This window comes from Cyprinodon tularosa, unplaced genomic scaffold, assembly GCF_016077235.1.
Source record: "Cyprinodon tularosa strain WSP-4 unplaced genomic scaffold, ASM1607723v1 ctg762, whole genome shotgun sequence".
NCBI lineage: Eukaryota > Metazoa > Chordata > Actinopteri > Cyprinodontiformes > Cyprinodontidae > Cyprinodon > Cyprinodon tularosa.
Genome location: NW_024039521.1, coordinates 579,855 through 587,433, shown reverse-complemented (window position 1 = coordinate 587,433; position 7,579 = coordinate 579,855). Strand labels below are relative to the sequence as shown.

General features: G+C 40.9%; 1 long non-coding RNA gene across 1 annotated transcript; it reads right to left on the bottom strand.

Annotated features, from left to right (window-relative positions):
- Window positions 1-777: 777 nt before the first annotated feature.
- Window positions 778-1,372, bottom strand: LOC119773511. The gene is made up of 3 exons (XR_005279422.1): window positions 1,212-1,372; window positions 994-1,114; window positions 778-813 (listed from the first exon to the last, which is right to left on the bottom strand). It is a non-coding gene; the product is annotated as an uncharacterized LOC119773511 (long non-coding RNA).
- Between the last annotated feature and the right edge of the window lie 6,207 nt (window positions 1,373-7,579).

Genomic DNA, 7,579 nt, shown 5'->3' with positions numbered 1-7,579 from the left:
CGGTCCAAGGAGCAGATGACCTCATCTGGAGAAGAAGAACAGGAATTAGTGAACAACACGCTAGTCTGTGACATTTAAACACATGAACACTGGGAGAGGTAAAACTTTAACCAATAGAAGAGGGAACACACACAGGGAGAACCTAAAGTTAGCAGAAGTGATAACTGTAAACAATGGATGCTTGGAGAAAATGCCTGAAAATGCTGCATTTGTTGGAGTCTTCAGTCGGTCGTTTCTCTGCTTTAATAAGTTCTAAAAAACCCTTCAAGATCAACCAGGGGGAAATTCTCCCATATTGGATCAGAAACTGCTTCTTAACTTGTTTATCTGTGATCTAATGGAAAAGTCAGAACTTCTGGTTCTGGTAACGGTTTGGTTACAGAGATGCAAATAGAGGTGAACATCCATTCATGATGGAAAGATGAAGATTAAAGGTTAGACCACCTTGATGGGATGGTTGTATCTGTTAAATCTGTTTGTTCTGGATCTGTTTTTAGTATCTTCACCAATACTGATGAACATCTGGAAGCAATAAAGGTTTGTTATCTTCTTCTACTGGGTGTAGCAGACTGATGATTTAGCTGTGGGGTCGTCAACATTATTTTACTCCAGGACTCCAGAACGTTGGAGAGAGTCTGGTTTCTCCATCCTCTTCTTCAGCTCCTTCATCAATGAAAGCAAAGTGTCCTCAGAGTCTGTCTGCATGTGATGCTTCTCTAGTCAAATAACAACCAACATACCTCCAAACACATGTGGATGGATTCTGTTCCAATGTGATCCGGCTGCTAGATCACTGTTTCCATGTTCAACCTGCTTTCCCTGAAAAAAAATAAGACAAATTAATCTACAGAATTTCCTCGACACCAAGTTTAAATCTGTGGCAGGATGTTGTTTTCATCATAATCTTGGTCTTTCTGTGTTTCAGTGATTGTTAGCTTTTAATCAGGCCTGGGAAGCTTGAGTTGTCGGCTTGTCGTGTTAATAAAGTCTTACTCCGTGTGCTTTCTGTTCCAGTCTTTCTCTGTGCCGTCCTCAGGTGGGGACTGGGAAGCTCCTCACCATCCTGGATGTCCCGGTTCCTCACAGGAGTTCTGCTTTAGGACGACCACAGAGTCTGAAATTAACATGAAAAACTAAGTGAGGCCATCTGAAATGTTGACTTTCTATTTAAATGATGGATTATTGTTGCTCCTTAGTGAACATGCTCTTACTCTTTGTGAAGGTCAGCAGCTCAGATGATCCTCCTCTGGTTTGGTCGCTGCAGATCTCATCAGCATCTTCTGAAGGCCCAAAGCTTGGAGAGGCTCGGTCCAACATGGGATTCAAAAAACACAGAAGAGATCCACTGCGGTCAGAACAGGCCTAGATCATATGGAGAATGTTTCTGCAGAGGGTTCTTTTCCCTCAAACTAGGCCTGAAAACTAACTGATCAGAGGAACATCTAGAACTAGACCAAGTCGCATCGGAAAGCTGTTTCTAACAGTCTGCTCCTCTCACAACCCAAATCCCTACATCCGTCCAGTCCTCTGCCTCAAACCGGTCTAAAATCAATTATCAAGCGTCATCTCTACCTTTTCACCAACATCCCAGAGACCAGTTCAGGTCCGGTAAAAGGCTGTTTGTTTGATCCTGGTGTGTTGGAGGAGAGATGCATCTGAAAACTGCAGAAACACTGTTGTAGAGGACTGGAGTGAGAAACCTCTGCTCTAGACAGCTTCTAATCAGCCTCCATTACAGCCGCTTCTCTCTGCCTATACACTCACCGGCCACTTTATTAGGTACCCCATGCTAGTAACGGGTTGGACCCCCTTTTGCCTTCAGAACTGCCTCAATTCTTCATGGCATAGATTCATCAAGGTGCTGGAAGCATTCCTCAGGGAGTTTGGTCCATATTGACATGATGGCATCACACAGTTGCCGCAGATTTGTCGGCTGCACATCCATGATGCGAATCTCCCGTTCCACCACATCCCAAAGATGCTCTATTGGATTGAGATCTGGTGACTGTGGAGGCCATTTGAGTCCAGTGAACTCATTGTCATGTTCAAGAAACCAGTCTGTGATGATTCCAGCTTTATGACATGGCGCATTATCCTGCTGAAAGTAGCCATCAGAAGTTAGGTACATTGTGGTCATAAAGGGATGGACATGGTCAGCAACAATACTCAGGTAGGCTGTGGCGTCGCAACAATGCTCAATTGGTACCAAGGGGCCCAAAGACTGCCAAGAAAATATTCCCCACACCATGACACCACCAACACCAGCCTGAACCGTTGATACAAGGCAGGATGGATCCATGCTTTCATGTTGTAGACGCTAAATTCTGACCCTACCATCCGAATGTCACAGCAGAAATCGAGACTCATCAGACCAGGCAACGTTTTTCCAATCTTCTATTGTCCAATTTCGATGAGCTTGTGCAAATTGTAGCCTCAGTTTCCTGTTCTTAGCTGAAAGGAGTGGCACCCGGTGTGGTCTTCTGCTGCTGTAGCCCATCTGCCTCAAAGTTCGACGTACTGTGCGTTCAGAGATGCTCTTCTGCCCACCTTGGTTGTAACAGGTGATTATTTGAGTCACTGTTGCCCTTCTATCAGCTCGAACCAGTCTGCCCATTCTCCTCTGACCTCTGGCATCAACAAGGCATTTCCGCCCACAGAACTGCCGCTCACTGGATGTTTTTTCTTTTTCGGACCATTCTCTGTAAACCCTAGAGATGGTTGTGCGTGAAGATCTCAGTAGATCAGCAGTTTCTGAAAACTGCTGATCTACTGCCACGTTTAAAGTTACTCAAATCACCTTTCTTCCCCATTCTGATGCTCGGTTTGAACTGCAGGAGATTGTCTTGACCATGTCTACATGCCTAAATGCACTGATTTGCCGCCATGTGATTGGCTGCTTAGAAATTAAGTGTTAACGAGCAGTTGGACAGGTGTAACTAATAAAGTGGCCGGAGAGTGTAGGCTTTAAGTTGAACTCAACTCCACGTTGTCCTCAGCAGGGATGTCCATCTGTTTCATTGGATTGGTTTGCCTATTTGTGGTTTTCAACCAGGATTCATTTTTTTGTCTTCTGGTGTTTTTATTTGTTTTTTGTTAACTTGCTTCCATCATCTTAATGGTCTTCATCATGATCTTCTTCCTCAGAGCTTGTGGTGTCAGGAGACTCACCAAAAATTGCCCTAATATTATTAACATAAGTATCTACCTCCACAAAATTTGGCATCTCCTCTTCCTCCTCCTCCCCCACTATAACTTCTAAGTCTACCTCATGCCTCAGCACCAACTCTATGCCTACGACGTCTCCCTCCTCCTCGTGATGCTCCAGCACCAACGCTTCTATGTCTACCTTCTCCTCATCATACTCTAAATTCACCACTAGTTCTCTGAATTCTACCTCCTCATTATCATCCTCACTGTTAATGGGGTACGCTACTATCATAGTAAACTGATTTAAATTACCCTCATCCTCTATCCAGAGTTGGGGCTCTCTAAGCTTTCTAAGCTTTTCTACTTGAAATATTGAGCAATAATTCTGAATTTAGAAAGAAATTTCACTCCGAATGAGAGAGGTGTTTTTTCCCCAATCGCCATTCAGTTTTGCATCCATGTACACACCCATTCAGTCCGTTGGAGTAAAATAATCTCCACTGCATATGTCCAGTGGTGGACGAAGTACTCAACAGTAGTACTTGAGTAAAGTATTGATACTCGTTGTCTAATCTTACTTAACTAAAATTCAAAGTTACTCAGTCAAGCTGAAGTATTGAATTTTCTAAATATTCAAGTGAGGATTCAATAAGTATTAGTATTCAAAAATACAAGCAAAGTGTTATAATATCAGTATTTTTCTGTGTAATTTTTAGTCTTTTTAAAAAAAAAAATTGATGCGTAGAACCACCTGCTACCAATTCTACACCACTTCAGCATAAAAAGGCACAAAAAATAAAGACAGCTATCTTGATTATTATTTATTATTCAAAAACAAACCAAAAAGAAAACAGGGAAGCCTTGATTCTCCTCAAACTGTAAAGGTTTAATGTTTAATCTATTGCCACAAAGAAACTACAACTCTGATTTGAGAACTTATCTGAACAACCTGGCCAAATGGCAACAACTAATGCCTTAATAAAATGAATAAACTATCAATAAGATCTGCCCTGAGTTTCTCACATTTGGGGAATGTCATGCTAATCTCTAAACCAGAGGTGTCCAAATTCAGTCCTAAAGGCTGCTATCTTGAATGTTAAAATTGCTTTTCAAGAAAGAAAAACACAACAATGGATTAAAAAGCTAAACTGTGCCAAAAGGAAGAAGTGATGAGCAGTAAATTTACTTTGTTCCTTTCCACCCATGGTTATAACATAATGTGGATTGATTCCCTAATTCATTAGAAGCGCTGCATATAAAGCATTAGGGCTAAAGCTCTGCTTTTTCTGCAGTGATGTAGGCTAGTAGACCAGTTCTTCCTGTATGGGTGCTGCAGCATCATGTATTGATGGTCTTTTCTCTGACTCAGTCACATGTGGACTTGCTCTTGAACACTGAGACTCTGGATTTTATTTCAAGACTAAAGCTGTGGAAAATTTTATTTTTTGAAGTGAAATATGATAGTTCAAATAACGTAACCCAATGATAGTTTTGCAGAACTGCTAATGCTGTCACTCACTGTTCAGTACAGATTTTGAATGTGACTTGAGATGCATGAATCTATTTGATGAAACAATTATCCTAAATTAACAGTTAAATATATTTACTGCAGAGAAGAGCATAAGGGCTCCTCTTCCCTCCATAAAAGACATTTCATTCCAGCGCTGCGTGTCCCGAGCCCATAACATTATAAATGACCTCTCACCCCCCCACCATGGACTGTTCCCCCTGCAGCTCTCTGGGAAGAGGCTTCGCAGCATCCGATGCAGGTCCAGCAGATTCCAGAACAGCTTCTTCCCCACTGCCATCAGACTGCTGAATGTTGTATAAAATGGGGTTAAAAAAAAAGCACTGAATGTTGGAAAAACTGTAAATCATATCTCTGTCTTATGTTTACATTTGATCACCATGTTTATATTTTATTATTGCTGCAATTTAAGAAATGGAAATACTCTGCCTCATTCCCAAGTCACTTTAAGTCTCTAAAAAAAAAAATTCTATTTTTTTACTGTTTAGCTTCATCAAACTCCCCCAGAAATCTAGGCAGTTTTCCGGCTGCAGAAAAGTACACCCATATCATGGTTTGGCCAGAACCCCATTTCATTCCACTATGCATATTGTTAAATAAACCGAAAACTTCAATTATGGTCTCATCAGAGCTCCTCCACATGTTTGCTTTGTCTCCTAAAAGACTAGTGGCAGACTTTAAAACAGGAATTCTAATGTACACCTTTATACTGCTTTTCTTTTTAATACAGCTGGAAATAAGGCTTGTACACAAATAAGGTCAACAGATTTTCCCAGCTGAATCTGAGCATCTTTTTTATCTGCACCTCTGCTCATTCTAATATAAAGTTAGGGTAATTTAGCCATCTCTTAAAGATGTTTCAATAGTGCTGTACTTTTCATATTTCAGATGATCGAGTGAACAGTTTAAAATTAGATACTCAAAACTTGGTAAAAAGCTTTATAGCAAATTTCCACTAACCTACCTATCCACTACATTATCTGTCTTCTGTGTTTCTTGGTCTCCATGATGCTGTTTATTCTCTAATGTTCTAATTAAAGAACACACTTTATTGGATAAGTAGGTGCCCTCTAAAGCTAAGGAGTTGCACTAAACATTACTTATGTCAGAGTAAAAGAGAGGTAAAGCTTGGAATCCTGAGGTTCTGAGTTCAAACCCCACTCCCACAGACTACCAGTCTGGGCCTCTGAGCAAAACCCTGTGACCCATCCCTGCTTCCTAGGTACCCAGCGATGGCAACCCACTGCTCCCTAAGGGGATGGGTTAAATACAGAGGTAAATTTCTCCAAAGTGAGATTAATAAAGTTAAGTTGTTATTTTTTATCGCAGGAACTTTATGACCCAATGTGTCCTTGTAATTTCTCAGTTTCTCTGACCGTGACTGAGTGGATGTGCTCTCTTCGTCCTCTGGCATGGGAGCTGCCTTGGAGCTCGTCTGCCTGGCTGTGTGTTTCCTGGACGGGGCCGCCTTTTACAGCTGCTTTTTGTATCTCTGCTTCTGTCTCCTTGAACCCCAGTCGGCCTCGGCAGATGGCCGCTCACACTGAGCCTGGTTCTGCTGGAGGTTTCTTCCTGTTAAAAGGGAGTTTTTCCTCTCCACTGTCGCTACAAGCATGCTTAGTGTGGGGGATTGTATTTGAGTCAATGAGTCAATGCAATCAACTGGTTTTCCTTAGATAGAAAACTTTGTATCAATTTGACTGTATGATCTGGTTGAACTGTAAAGTGCCTTGAGATGACATGTGTTGTGAATTTGGCGCTATATAAATAAACTGAATTGAATTGAATTGAATTAATTGAGTTTTACTCACTACTTTGAGTTTGGATCACTGAGAATCTAAATGAAATTCAATGAAGATTTCGGTTTAAAAAAAAAAGTGAAAAAGACTCATGAGGTTTAAATAATTTGTGGAGGAGTCCTAGTCTGAAGCATGTATCTGTGGAGTCTGCAGTGTGTAGTGCGCAACTCCACCACTAGATGTCAGCATTGATTTAACAGCAATTGCAAAACACAATCGTTAAAATAATTGTTTGCTTTAATAGGCCTTATGCTACAGATACAAAACAAAATCTTTTAGAGGCACACGCCATTTTGAGTACTGGTCTCAGAACCAAGTCATTTTGCACTGTTTTTGGTGTAATAATGAAAAAAAATCAGGTGCTGTTGAATCTTTTCAGCATCTCATAAGTGATGTTCTGTAAAGTTGGTTTCTTTACTACAGACTTTAAGTCTGGGACCTATTTGCCTTAGATTTACAGCAACATGAGCCATGCTGTTAGAGAATCTGTCACTGTGAGGTTGGAAATCTCCAGGTACTTATAAAGATCTGCTACAAAGTCCAATAAAGTTGACTTGTCAGCTTATATCGACTATAATCAAAAGCAGGACTGGCTCCGTCAGCCTATAGATTCTGTCGCGTGTGTGAGTGTAAGGGATTTTCTTTATGTTTGCGGTATAAAACTTGTGGGTTTCCTTGGCCTCCCTCAGATTATAATAGCTGGGTAAGACTTGGCATTTTCAGAGCTTTAAATAATCTCTCTTGCTAACACGATGCAGAGGCATGCTTAGACAAACACACTAGAAAAAAACCTAACTGCGTTTATAGCTCTTGTTTCTAAAATACTGTGCAACTTTCCCCTAAAAAGAGAAACACAAGAGATCCTCTGATCTTAGGTAACGATTTAGAAAAGCAGCATTCAAAGACTAGAATTACTGTCAATCTGGAAAGCACAAACACAAAGAATGGCAGCCTGCCACCTGTAGAGAAACGCTGATTTAAACAGTCAGTTCCAGCCAGTTAAACTGTAGTGCTGAAAAAAAGGATCACAATAAGCTTCAAGATTAGATGGTTTTGTGTTTCAAAAAGCACTGAGAGCTTTTTAAAGTCTTAACACAGTATCACA